Here is a 14,656-nt window from a genome sequence, read left to right as displayed (position 1 = left end):
ATATGCTAATAGTATGTTTATAATGATACGTAGTGCATTGTAATAATATAAATTGATTTTAGGAACTTTGGAATAGATTTTCCTATGGTACAATATTCTAACATGAATCAATAACTAAAGATTATTTATTTGATAATGTAACTAAATTATGGCAATAATGCAAGTAGCCAGAATTCTGGATCTTAGTAGCAAGGAAACTGCCAGGAGGGAGGATAAGTTTCCTCTTTCTTTGCCCAGGCAGGGCTGGCCTCGGACAAGACCATGAAAGAAGGAGGGCATCTCTGACTGCCTTCTTCTACCCACTCTGCTCCTTCCACCTCTTACAAACTCTCAAGCCTCTGGCCTCACAGAGGGCACCTTAGCCACCTCCTCAAATCTCGTCCGCCGTTTTCCTCACCCCTAAATTACACCTGGCTCCATAAAGACGAAATCCACAGTCATATGCCAGAGTAACAGCCTCGCCATCCTCCCAGACCCACTCCTGCTAAATCAAATGATGCTCTAATAGTGGCGCATCAGGCCACCGGAAAGACTGAGCAAGTTCAAAGGAAATCGTTTTGGGTGGAGAGAGCTACTCTCCAAGTACATTCCTTAAACTATTCCTACTCTTCCACAATTTCTTCCTTTTGAACTCACAGATGCTCTAAAAGTTTAATTAAAAAAATAGCAAGTATCCCTCCAATGTAACGGTGGTGAGCAACTTTAATAACGTGTGTGTGTGTGCACGCGTGCTCGGGTGGGGTGAGGTCAGCGATAGGAAAGGGAGAAACTGGGTGGGGGCAGATGATTATTTACAGGTTTGTTTTTGTAAAAGAGGATGCCTCCTGCTACGGTCTGCATGTTCGTGCTCTCCCCCAAGTTCACACGTTGGAATCCTGATGCCCAAAGTGATGGTGTTAGAAAGTGGGACCTTTAGGAGGTAATTAGTTTATGAGGGTGGAGCCCTCATGAATGAGATTAATGCCCTTATGAAAGAGACCCCACTGAACTTCCTAGCCCTTTCTGCCATGTGAGACTACAACGAGAAGTCTATGACCAAGAAGAGAACACTCAGCCGACAGCACTGGCACCCTGATATTGGACTTCCAGTCTCCAGAACTGTAAAAATAAGTTTCTGTTGTTTATAAGCAACCCAGTCTATGGTATTCTGCTATAGCAGCCCGAACAGACAAAGACACCTACTCTGGATTCTACCTAGTATGCTAGCCAGCTATGTCCTGGCTTGTGAGTTCTTTACTCTTGTCCAGAGGATAAATGTTTTATTTGTGTCATAATCTCCGTATTATCCTTTGGCCAGAGGAAGGAAAGCTCATGTTGCAATCAGAGTATTGCTGTGTAGCCATAATGAATGTGTGTGGGCTGCAGCAACGCCAAAAGCTCACAGCTGTAGACTGAATTCCCTCTGTAACTTCTGTGCAAGGATGTGAGGGGATAGTGTAGCTGGCCAAGTGTGTCTGCCCTCCTAGCTCCTTACAAAGATGGACGTAGAGCTTTACTTTGGTAATTTCCATGTTTTTTTGGATTTTGGAATTTCAGTCATCAGAAGCGCATTACTTACAGCGCTGTCTTCAGACTAGAACAGAGATATTGCAATCCTTCAGCAGCCATCAATCAGTAATTCAAAGCATGAATTTCATCAATAGGAAAACTCACAGAGCATGGCTTGTATTTACCCTGCAGATCACCTTCTTTGTTATAAAGCAGTCTAGAGTGGTCTCTCATGTCAGAAGAATTATTTGGTCAGACTCTCCATGTCCCTCGTTTCATTCCTCACCTTATATATTTGGAGAGAAAAGTCTGATCCATTATTAACACAAAATCATGGATATGGTATGTGGGTGGTGCTCTGAAAAATACAAAGAAATGTCTTGTTTTCTGAGGCTTACAATTAGAAATCCACAGGTCCGGTTCAACTCTGCCTCTGTTTTTCTGTGTTGTGTGTGTCTGTGTGTGTATATCTGAGAGAGAGAGTGTGTGTGTGTGTGTGTGTGTGTGTGTGTGTATGTTTCCTCAATCAGCCCCACAGAGAGCTTCAGGAAGGCAGGCAAAGAAAGAAGGGAAAATTATTCAGAACTTTTGGGACTTAGGCCTACACATAGCTATCAGGCTGGTGTGATAAAAAGAGGACGAATTGGGCAGGATGTGTTACCTACTATCCATGGAACTCACTAACTTGCCATTATACACAGGACAACTGCTAGAGAAGGACGCCCTGCAGACGTGCTGAAGTACTCAAGGGCAATGTGGACATCAGTGAGTGGACCTGCTTGCAGGGGGCTCAAAACGTTAGTCATCTACAAGCAAAACCCTCAGGACAGTTTTTTAGACTGGTTGCTTTTAGATTCATGAAAGAAAAGAAGTGCATAGAATTTCAGCTGAAACTGGGAAGTTAACACGCAGGAAAGATAAACGGTGTTATTTCTGTGAACTTCACATTGTTTAGAGTTCTGATTATTTCAAGGCTTTAGGTTATTTCAAGCTTTAGATTAGACGTTTTTATTTGTCCTCCTTGGAGTTGGGAAGTTTGAAGGTATGTATACATTCCTGAGTTCTTAAAGGCACAGGGATTTGAAGCCAGAGCCTGACATCCACTGTTTCTTCATGAAGACGTTTTCCGTCTTTGATAGACATGGTGGTGCAGGATAAGAGAAGACCTTCTAGCTATCAGAAATGTCCAGATATGGAGTGAGCCACCTCCTGTGGTGCCGCGTCCTCTGTCAAGCACAGCCTGCATCCCATCCAGTGGGTGTATTATAAAGAGGACACTTAGCTGGTGTACATGGTGGAGAAAACACCAGGCTTGGAGTTGGGGTAGCTCCGAAGCCATGGGACTTTGGATAGTAAACTTAATCTCTAGAAGCCTCAGTTTCTTCATTTTCAAATAGGAGTGCTAATACCTATAGCTCAAAATTGCTGTGGTGATTAAATAAAGTAAGATATGTGAACATACGTAGTTCAGTGCCTGGCATAAAAGGAAGAGTTCAGCAAAATATCAGTTGAATATGAATAAATGTAATATCCTTTTCAACACTGAGATACTTTGATTTTGTGACAAAAAGAGCTTCACAAACTCTTAACAATATAAGAGAAATTGAAGTGTTGAAATAAGTCACCCAATGACATTTAAATGTTAGGGTAAAAGCTGAAAGTCTGAAATAATGATAAATTCATTACAGTAATAGAAATAAAACTTTTTGCACTAGTCCTTGATATTTTTAAAGAAGTTATGAAGTGCTGTAATAACCACTTGTGGCTTCTGATTCAGTAGGAGACTACAAAGTCACACAAGATAACATTTTTGCTTATTTAATAGGAGAGGGGGGCCTATAAACTTCTTTGAAATTTGTAACTTGGTCTACTGTTTTAATTTGATTTACATGATTTAATTTATATTTTCAACTAAATTTATAAGATTCCATTATAGGAGACACTTATTAAGGAATTATAAAAAGCCAACAGTCTAAAGTAGACCCATTTAAAATGGAGTTAAGGGCTTCCCTGGCGGTGCAGTGGTTGAGAATCCGCCTGCCAATGCAGGGGACACGGGTTCGAGCCCTGGTCTGGGAAGATCCCACATGCCGCGGAGCAACTGGGCCCGTGAGCCACAACTACTGAGCCTGCGCGTCTGGAGCCTGTGCTCCGCAACAAGAGAGGCCGCGACAGTGAGAGGCCCGCGCACCGCGATGAAGAGTGGCCCCCACTCGCCGCAACTAGAGAAAGCCCTCGCACAGAAACGAAGACCCAACACAGCCAAAAATAAATAAATTAATTAATTTAAAAAAAAATGGAATTAAATTAGATTATTCTAATAGTAAAGTTTAGAAAGCATTTCACTGGCAACCTTATTAATCTCTGATTCTAAGAAGAAACTAGCAATGGTCTTGCGCAAATCTTTGAATTACATTTGGCTTAAGCATGAGAATTACCTGGACTCATTAATCTGAACTGAAGTTGTCATCCTTAATAAGGGGGCAGAGAGACTGTTAATCACTTGGGACAAGGGGAAAATTTTAAATGAGGCTTCTAGAATCTAGCAGTCACTTTTTATTTCTTGAAACTGTATATTCAAGGAACCAATATTATTTTCTAAAGACCTCAATAATAACCCCAAGAGGCTGCTTCAGAATCCATTCTTACTTAAGCTCAAGTGTATCTGCTGCTTTAGTGGTGCTCCAGGTCAAACGATTCATGACAATTCCATGATACAGAGATTTAATCATGGTCATGGCATGCAAGTGTTGGACTGACTATGAATGCAGCCCTGCAGACCATGGAATAGGAAAACTCTAATGTCTAAAGTCTTGCTGAATGTTTAATCTTTGAGCTCTAGATAATACATGTCACTGCTGTCCAGACGTGGGCAAGTACTAACGTAAATAGGTGGGATGTCCAGCTTTCTTCTGCAGGTAGGGCAACACTACCCATGTGGACGGAGAAGTTCTGTGCAGGGTTTCCTGGTGGCTTTTGAAAGGCAATATATTATACTTTTCAGTCCTCTCTCTAAAGAGACCCTCAAATGCAGGACCTTTGACTTAGTGATTAATAACCTTCATAATCATTTGCATTTTCATAACATTAACGCTTTTCAAAGTACTTTCACCTGCATCAGTTCATTTGATCCTCACGGTCCTGTGAATAATACATTTTATATAATTAAGGCAATTTATAAAGAAACTGAATGCCAAGAGAGTCTCTTGCTCAACTTTGTTTTCAATAATGTTGAAATTGGAATTCAAGGTATTTTTTGCTCCACTGTTCTAAATGATATTAGCTTTCTCTCTTCAACCGAGAAAACTCAAAAAAGGACAGATTCCTTTTTTTAAAAAACAAAATTAGTTTAGAATGATATTGGCTGCATTGCTGGTCATAGGGGTATGGTTGAAAAGAACAGAAGATTTGAAAGAATATTTTGGTGCCTGCAAGGGTGGCAGAGAGAATGCTTCACGTAGGGGCTTGAAGTGGGGACCTTTCTTTAAGCTACACTTGACCCAACTCCTTGGGGAGTAACACAGGAAGTAAAATTGGCCCCTGGAGTGGTAAATGGTAAATTTGTAGAAGGCTAAAGGAAGCAAGTTTGCATTGGTTAAGTCTGGACTTTAGAATAGAATATTAAAATTGAATTTGGTCATGTTAAAGTTAATAAAGAGTTCTTAGAAGACCTCTTTTAACAAAAAAAGCAGGGATAAACTGTTATTTACATGTCAATTAACTGACCTGTCTTTGAAGTGGTATCTTTAAGGGAGTATCTTTAAAGTAGAAATACAAAGAGAGGGTACCATTAAGCACATATAAAACTCTTGGGAAGTAGGGATGAAGGAAAAATCTGGGAGGATGATAATAAAATTTTGGAAAATTGAATAAAATCCCCTATTCTTTTTTTAAAAATAAATTTATTTATTTATTTATTTATTTTTGGCTGCGTTGGGTCTTCGTTGCTGCGCGCAGGCTTTCTCTTGTTGCGGCGAGCGGGGGCTACTCTTCGTTACGGTGCGCGGGCTTCTCACTGCGGTGGCTTCTCTTGTTGTGGAGCACGGGCTCTAGGTGCACAGGCTTCAGTAGTTGTGGCACGAGGGCTCAGTAGTTGTGGCTCGCGGGCTCTAGAGTGCAGGCTCAGTAGTTGTGGCACACGGGCCTAGTTGCTCCGCAGCATGTGGGATCTTCCCAGACCAGGGCTCGAACCCGTGTCCTCTGCATTTGCAGGTGGATTCCCAACCACTGCACCACCAGGGAAGTCCCACCCCTATCCTTTTTTAATACCTTTTTTAGAGAGCAGTTTTAGGTTTACAGCAAAATTGAGAGAAAGATACAGAGATTTCCATATACTCTCTGTCCCCACACATGCACAGCCTTCTCCACTGTCAACATCCCACACCAGATTGGTATAGTTGCTACAGTCACACTGTTGATTTGTCAAAGATGCTGACACATCATAATCATCCAAAGTCTACAGTTTACACTACAGTTCACTCTTGGTGTTGTACATTCAATGGGTAAAGGCATAATGATATGAACCCATCATAATAGTATCTATCATACAGAATAGTTTCACTGTCCTAAAAATCCTCTGTGCTCTGCCTACTTATTCCTCCTCCTCTCTTCCACCCAACCCCTGGAAACCACTGATGGTTTCAATGTTTCTACAGTTTTGCCTTTTCCAAAATATCATATATTTGGAATCATCCAGTTTCATATTGGCTTCTTTCACTTAGTAATATTCACTGATGTCTCCTCCATGTCTTTTCATGGTTTGATAGCTCATTTCTTTTTAATTCTGAATGGATGTACAGCAGTTCATTATTCATTCACCTACTGAAGGACATCTTGGTTGCTCCCAAGTTTTGACAATTATGAATAATGCTTCAATACACATCTGTGTGCAGGTTTTCATGTGGACATAAGTTTTCAACTCCTCTGGGTAAATACCAAGGAGCATGATTGCTGGAACATAAGGTAAGAATATGTTTAGTTTTGTAAGAAACTGCCCAAATCTCTTCCAGAGTGACTGTACCATTTTGTATTCCCACCAGCAATGAATGAAGAGTTCCTGTTGCTCTACATCCTTGTTAGCATTTGGTGTTGTCAGTATTCCAGATTTTGGCCATTCTAATAGGTGTGTAGTGGTGTCTCACTGTTGTTTTAATTTGGATTTCCCTGATGATAGATGATGTGGAGCATATTTCACATGCTTATTTGCCATCTGTATAACTTTGGTAAGGTGCCTGTTAAGGCCTTTGGCCCACTTAAAAATTTCCCTATTTTTTTCAGATTAGAAGCAAAGCTTCACAAAGTATCATTGATTGGTGGGAAACAAGTTGAAAAAGAGCTAAACTGATCTAAATCCTAAACTATTTTGTTTGCTGTTAGTTTTCCAAAGCAATCTATTTTTGTAATATTAAAAGCAAATAAGTATTTCTTGTAAATATCAATTACATTATTTCAAGAATAAATGCTTTTTAAAAAAATTGGGATGTTTTAAAATTTTGTCTTTTGGTTTTAATGACATATCTTTAAGTGGTTTTTATTTTTGTTATACTTGAGGTTCATAGGGCTTCTAGAATCTTTAAGCTTGAGATTCATTCCTGACAAATGTTTTTTAAAGAATCCTCTCCCCCAGCGAAACGCCTCCCCGCAGAATTCAGTGCAACCCAGCACTATCTGCCCTACTACCCTTGGATGGGACTTTAAGAGCAGCTCTGGCATTAGCACCTTCACAGTGGGCTGGTTCCATATCCAGGTATCACTCAGCACTTTCTGTCTCGCTTTCCTTTGTACTTCAGTTGGGTCTACAGCCTCCACTTCATTCCAAGCCTCGTCTCATTTATCTTGGTCTCCTCACTGTCAATCCACTGCTTCCCACATAGTAGGTTTTCAGTAAGTGTTCTGTATTTCACTATACTTGTGTCCAGTGCATATAAGGAAATTAAATTTTTATTAGTGATCAAGCCACTTGATCTTACTTCATTCATCCAGTACATAGATATGTTAAATTTTACTGCCAATGATTCAATTTCATTGAGAGTCTTTGCCTTATGGAACTTGAGTAGTTCAGAAGCCACCTTATATTTAGTGAACTCATCACTTGGAAGATCAGCTAGAGGATATTGGTCAGGCTGAGTTAAACACTGCTCTATATCATGTGCCCAGACCTCATGAGAACATGGAGATAACACATTTAAAATGCCAAGCTGGGACTTCCCTGGTGGCGCAGTGGTTAAGAATCCACCTGCCAATGCAGGCGACACAGGTTCGAGCCGTGGTGCAGGAAGATCCCACATGCCGCAGAGCAACTAAGCCCATGCGCCACAACTACTGAGCCTGCGCTCTAGAGCCCATGAGCCACAACTACTGAGCCCACGTGCCACAACTACTGAGCCCACGTGCCACAACTACTGAAGCCCGTGCGCCTAGAGCTCGTGCTCCGCAACGAGAAGCCACCGCAATGAGAAACCTGCGCACCGCAATGAAGAACAGCCCCCGCTCGCTGCAACTAAAGCCTGTGTGCAGCAACGAAGACCCAATGCAGCCAAAAATAAAAAAATAAAAATAAAAATAAATAAAATTCTTAAAAAATAATAAAATAAAACGCCAAGCTTAGGGATGGCTCAGAGAGAGCAGTTGGCCCTAATCATTTCCGCTGCCTTAGGGTTTGGCCTTCACTAGAGAAAAAAGGCAAAATACACATTTATCTAAGTCAACCACTATTACAGTCAACTGCAATTGACGGAGGTAAAAATATGTGAATGAGTTCAGAGCCAGGGCGACCATAAGATGGGCAGATTAAAAACAGATCAAAACCCCCCAGGCTTGATCATTTAAGAAAGTGAATTTCCTCTAGCCAAGAGATGCCTAGAATGAGCCCACTTGCTAAGGCCAGAGCTGCCTGCTGGCAATGATGATCATCTGAGAAGGTTGTGGAGAGGAGAAATTGCACATCAGAGGCAGGTCTTCATCTCCTGTAGGCATGATGAAGTACTCAAGGGCAATGTGAATCTTGGTGAATGGACATGCTTATAAGGGGAGCCTAAAACGTGAGTAATTTAAAAGCAAAACCCTCATATAAAATAGATAACTAATAAGGACCTACTGTATAGCACAGGGGACTCTACTCAATACTCTGTAATGACCTATATGGGAAAGAATCTAAAAAGAGTAGGTATATGTATATGCATAACTGATTCACTTTGCTGTACACCTGAAACTAACACAACATTGTAAATCAACTATACTCCAATAAAAGTTTTTTAAAAAGCAAAACCCTCCAGAAAATTTATTAGATTGATTATTTTCAGGTTCATGAAAGAAAATAAATGGATAGAGCTTTAGCTGAAATCATGACTAATTGGTAGGAAATGATCGTGTATTATTTTTATAAACTTCATATTATTTAGAGTTCTCATTATTGCTGAAGAATGAAGAATAAAAACATTCAACAAAACACACAGGAAAATAAAAATGGTTGTATCCAAAAAGGTCCAAAACGTGGTAGGTATTAGAAATTGGCACAAACTTGAAAAAATGTTATTTATCCTAAACCCAAAGCAAAGTCCAAAACTGTGTCCTTTATTTTGTTTAGTGTTTTAGAAAGGGCTTGCTTCTACCACTGATTTTTAAATCCCTTTTTCCAGGAAAGCTAATTAACCAGGTTTTCCTTTATACCTGGGACCCCAAAGAAAACCCCAGGCCAGGGGGAATGTTATTTACCACCATGAAATTCTGTAATAACGTCACCTAAACTTGTTGGCCATCTCTGCAGCTTTGACCTTTTGGAATCAAGACAAAAGTATTTTCTTTTATCCATGAGAATTTACGGACCTTTGTCCACAAATATTTTCTTAACTTTTCTTTTTTCTTTTCTTTTTTTAAAGGTTTTAATGAGATTATCTTATGTTTCTATGATATTTTTAAGTTGTATCCTAAGGTCTGAAGATTTAAGAAAAGTATTAATTGAGGAGTATTTTCCCTTCCTGAATAGCATTGTAAGAGGAAGAGGAAAAAGAATTCAATTCTTTTTCCTGTAGGCATTCATCCAAATATATAAAAGCTCCTGTTCCAATTGGAAATGAAAAAGAAGCCGGTGAAAAACATCTCTTCCTGCTGGTGTGAAACTCTCCTCCAAGCTGGGATCAAGACGGGGTAGGTCGACCTGAGGAAAAATGGCCATTGTTGCCATTAACTAGTTTCATATAAGGATGAGATCCTAAGATGCGGAACTCCAACATTTCTCTTCTCTCTCTCCCCCACTTGTTTTATAATATTTTAAATTAATTAATTTTCCCTAAAAGGCTTCAAACCCACTCTACAAGGGTAGCCCATGGGTCTCCTCTGCTCCCCGTGCAGTGCCTGGAGCCACGGAGAAGCAGAGTTTGTAAATATCCAAAGTGCATTGGGCAAACCCACCTCCCCCAACTCGCCATGAAACATCTCTCTAGGAGGGAAGAGCGGAGATCCCCTCTCCCTTACGGGTTGAACTTGGACTTGAGTCTAGGTCTCCTTTCAGCAAAACAGAATCCTGAACTCTTTCAGTGCTTTCCTGTCTCCTGATGGGCTTTGTATTAGGAAGGGATGCAGCAGTTGCTAAGGTGACCCAAGTTGTCTCTTAACAGGGATGGATCCCTTGCATCAGGAACTGCACTTGTGGGCATGACCCCTGGGATGCAGAGACTGTTGTTTCCCTGTCCATCTTCAGAATATCTGCATATTCCTCAGTCCATCAGGGTTTAGGTTCTGGAGATGACATTTTCAGCTTCAGAATAATATGACTGTGACCACAATTTAGTAGAGTAGACATTTTATGATGCTGCATTGCTCCTCAAGTAGCAGAGAAGCAATCTAGAACTCAGAGTTAACTGAAATGATGCCAGTTAGGCATCTGGCATTTAAAGCTTTTATGGAAGGATTAAAGGATGACATGATTTAAAGTAAAAACAAAAATACAAACAAACAAAAAAAGAAAGAGTGCTGAGACTGAAAAGTGACATCTGCTGCCTGACTGACGGGTGCCAGGTTCTCCATTTGGAAATGTGCTCATATGATTCCGTGTGATCCTCACAGTGAAATTAAGAAGTAGGATTACGTATTTCTGAAGACCAGGCCAAGTGGAGTTAAACCATTTGCTCAAGGTTACACGACCTGCAAGTGAGGCAGCTGGATTCAAACCCATGTCTAATTACATCACCAATTTTCTATGTAGGGACTTGAGTTAGCAATAAAGAGTTTCTTCTGTATAAATAATTTAGGTCATAAAATGTTAGTCAATGTCATGGCCCTTGCAGGAAGAGGAGGAGACTTAGCTGGACCACAGTGAGGGTGGTGTGCATTTGCGTGACTATAAGTGATGGTAACACTGCATTTATTCACCATCCTCCATCACTCGTAGTCACTGCAGTCCTGTGACCTTGGTCCTTCTAATTTTGGACTTTATCTGAGTGACAAACAAATAGTGTTTGAGAAGAAAAGACAACTCCCTAAACTCAGGAAATGGTTTCTGAGTATTTAAGGATATGTGCTTTTCAGCTGCAGTCTTGGTTTGGCAGACGAACATGAAAATTTTTATAAAAAAAAAAAGAGCAGAGAAGTGAATTAGGAGATATTTTTGTGCCTCTTGATGATAAGTTCTTGCTAAACTTGGCTCAGTGAAGGAATCCTAATGAAGAACTGTTCCTGGCAGCCTACGTGACAGCTCATTCACATCTCCTGCTTCCGAGTATACTAGATTGTCCTGGTTTTGTAGCTATAAACCATTGAAATGTTTTGAAAATTTCAGCATAGTCAGACTAAACTCTACTTTCAAGGCTCCCAGGCATATTAGGTGTTCACTGAGTGTCTGTTAAAGAAATAAATCAATAAATGATTACAGCTTACACCTAAATGTGGGGAGAGAGGGAGAGAGACAGAGAGAGAGAGACAGAGAGAGAGACAGAGAGGGAGAGACAGAGGCTCTGTTCAGATCTTGTATTCTATTTTTTCTTATGATAAATTCTGCATCGAAGAATGTGCTGATTTTTTTTTACCGAATCACAATAACTAAAAAGCTTTAAGACTGGGGGTTCTGTTTTTAGTTTTATGTGAACCTACATGAAGGACCAGGCCTTGGTGAGAAGCAGTAACACACAATGGTGGTGAAGAACAGGAGCTTTGAGTCAAACTGCCTGCATATAAACCCCAGTCCTGCTGCTTACTGGTATGTGAACCTCAGGCAAGCGACTAATACCCACTTGTGTCTAAATTTCCTTCTCTGTCAGATGGGGAAAATAATAATAGTACCTACACAGGGTTGTCCTGAGTATCAGGTAATGTTAACGTAATTAAAGACCTTGGCACACTGCCTGGAACACAGCAAGTTCTCAACAAATGACAGCTGTTACCATTGTTAAATGCAGGAATTAAGAAGCATCACAGATTTTTATATGCACTTGTATTGATTTCCTAGGGGTGCCATAATAAAGAACCACAACCTGGGTGGCCTAAAACAACAGAAATTTATTCTCTCACAGTTACGGTGGCTATAAGTAAACAAAATCAAGGTGTTATCCGGGCCACACCCCTTCTGAAGGCTGCAGGGGAGGATCTTCCCTTGCCTCTTGCAGCTTCTGATGACCCCGGTGTTCCTTAGTTTGTGGCAGCGTCTCTCCAGTCTCTGGCTCCATCTTCACATGGTCTTCTCTGTGCATCTGTGTGTCTTTCTGTGTCCTCTCCTCCTCTTGTAAGGACACTCCCATTGGATTTAGGGCCCGCCCTAATCCAGTACGACCTCACCTTAATTACATCTATAAAGAGCCTATTTCCAAACAAGGTTACATTCTGAGGTTCTGGGTGGACACGCACTTGGGGGAGAGGGACACTATTCAATCTGTGATTGTATTCAGCTACAAACATTTAACATACAAACTGCTGTCGCTGCTATAGGTCTGTTATTTTCCCTCTTGCTTGAAAATAGAAGATAAAGTTTGCTTCTAATCATGTTGCTAATTTCTGGTTAGAAATAAAAATGAGGTTGATAGTCATAAATGTGTTTTGAGGTTTGACTATCCGAGAAGGAATAGTCCCCAGTGGGGGTCCCCGCTAATCCAGGGGATGACAGACCCACAGCTGAGCCTTCCATGTAGGCTGGGGTTTGCTCTGCTCCCAGAGGAGTCCACAGCCTCAGCCAATGGGCTGTGAAGGAACCGTGCCATGGGATGGAGGTGTCTCCACTGAGTTAAGTGGCTGCTGGTGGTGGACATTCTGAGAAGAGGGGATACCGCATGGCTATCTGTAGAGATGAGGTGACTGGCTATGTGGTCCAAATTACAGAGTTTCCAGGAGGCCCTCATGCTCTCTCCAAAACCTGAATATTTCCCCAGTTAGCATTCCTATTTAATAGCTCTTCCCTGGGAGAGCTAACACCTTAAGTGATGATCAGATCTTTCGAGGTGCATTTGAAAAGGGGCTCTGGGAGTTTTTTGAGAAGAGATCAGAGAAGGGCAGAAAGGAGTGTCTCCTATCTCTGCTTTGCCGGTGGGGAAGAGTGACTACCAATGCCTCACTACGAAGCAAGAGAGCGTCATCAGGAGGGACCTGCTGGAAGCTAGCTTTGTCCTCCTGAGCTTCATGAAGCGGCAGCGCAGGGCAATTTGATTTACAAATGCAACCATATATCCTTCTCTCTGAACCAAAAAAAAGAGAAAGTGGTCTATGTGGGTCCCACGCTGGTCCTAGTGTGAGCTCCTCACCTGGCTGAGAGCGATACAAGTGTTTTTATTTTCATACAACTTGGCCCCAACGAGGCAAACCTTCCTCCAGGGCCCATCTGAAGGGCGATGGCTTTGAAGGCTTGTGAAAAACTGGGCTTTGTTAAATGTACTGAGAGAGAGACTTTTCAAAGGTAATTTAATTATATGCAATTTTCACCTGAGATGCTACTCCATTCCAGATAGTGTGATTACACGGTATAATGATTTCTGGTTAATAACTAGATATTTTCTAACCAGAGACAGTCAGGTGAGTCTTGAATGCATGGGGTAAGAACTCTGTCGCTTAGTACCGAGTTCTTCCCTAAAAGAGGCAAAAATGAGGGAAAAAAGAGGTGATTCATCATTGTGTAAAGATTAGAAAACACAGCAAAAAGATAAGAAAATAAATACTGGTGTTTTCACCCTCCACCCAGAATAATGACAGTTAATATTTTGAGGTGTTTCCTTTTTTTAAAAATAAATTTATTTATTTATTTATTTTTGGCTGCGTTGGGTCTTCGCTGCTGCACACGGGCTTTCTCTAGTTGCAGCGAGCGGGGGCTACTCTTCATTGCGGTGCACGGGCTTCTCATTGCGGTGGCTTCTCTTGTTGCACAGCACGGGCTCTAGGTGCGCGGGCTTCAGTAGTTGTGGCACATGGGCTCAGCAGTTGTGGCTCACGGGCTCAGTAGTTGTGGTGCACAGGCTTAGTTGCTCCCCAGCATGTGGGATGTTCCCGGACCAGGGCTGGAACCCGTGTCTCCTGCATTGGCAGGCGGATTCTTAACCACTGTGCCACCAGGGAAGCCCCTGATGTGTTTTCTTACAGTTTGCTTTCCTCGTGTGTGTGTGTCTGATTTTGTATAGACATATAATTAGGCTGTGTGTGGCATGTTGGGACCTGTTTCATTGAGTCAGCAAAATATTGTGGACATTTTTCCATATTCACAAGCACAGAACTATTCTAGCCAAAGAAGGCCCGCAAAGGGCTTTCATGAGCTTACGCTTTGGCAGGTGGCTGTGGCCGCTCCTTCTAGAGTCTGAGTTGTTTGGCTGTAGCTTCCCTGGAAGTGTGGTCATAGGAGCTGCTGTTCTGGGAAGTGAGACCCTGACCAGAGGGACCACCCGGCTGCAGGCCTCAGAGGGAAGACCCCGTCCGGGAACGAGCTTGCCTTAGTGCAGATGAAGCTTTCCTGGATTCCTCTCAACCAGCACCACCTTCATCCTCCCCAAGTCAAGAGGATACTCGTCTTGACTTAGAAGGATGCCCACAGATACTTTCCAAATATGACATGCAGTTTTTAATTTTAATTTTTTTGGGTAAAGCCACTAATTGAATCAAATGTAAACTCATCCTGCTAAACAGATATTCAGAGAATATTTAGGGATCTTTTGTGTAAACCCTTTGAAATAATGTCAGTGGAAACTCACGAGCTTCCTTTGAC

At 41.5% G+C, this 14,656-nt stretch overlaps 1 protein-coding gene across 2 annotated transcripts in view; it reads right to left on the bottom strand.

Moving 5' to 3' along the window:
- The window catches only part of CNTNAP2 (contactin associated protein 2), a 2,096,032-nt gene that overhangs the window by 214,356 nt on the left and 1,867,020 nt on the right, over positions 1–14,656 (bottom strand). The window lies entirely within an intron of this gene.

Source organism: Eubalaena glacialis, chromosome 8, assembly GCF_028564815.1.
Source record: "Eubalaena glacialis isolate mEubGla1 chromosome 8, mEubGla1.1.hap2.+ XY, whole genome shotgun sequence".
NCBI lineage: Eukaryota > Metazoa > Chordata > Mammalia > Artiodactyla > Balaenidae > Eubalaena > Eubalaena glacialis.
The sequence above is the reverse complement of the archived record's forward strand: the minus strand, read 5'-3'. Positions and strand labels throughout refer to the sequence as shown.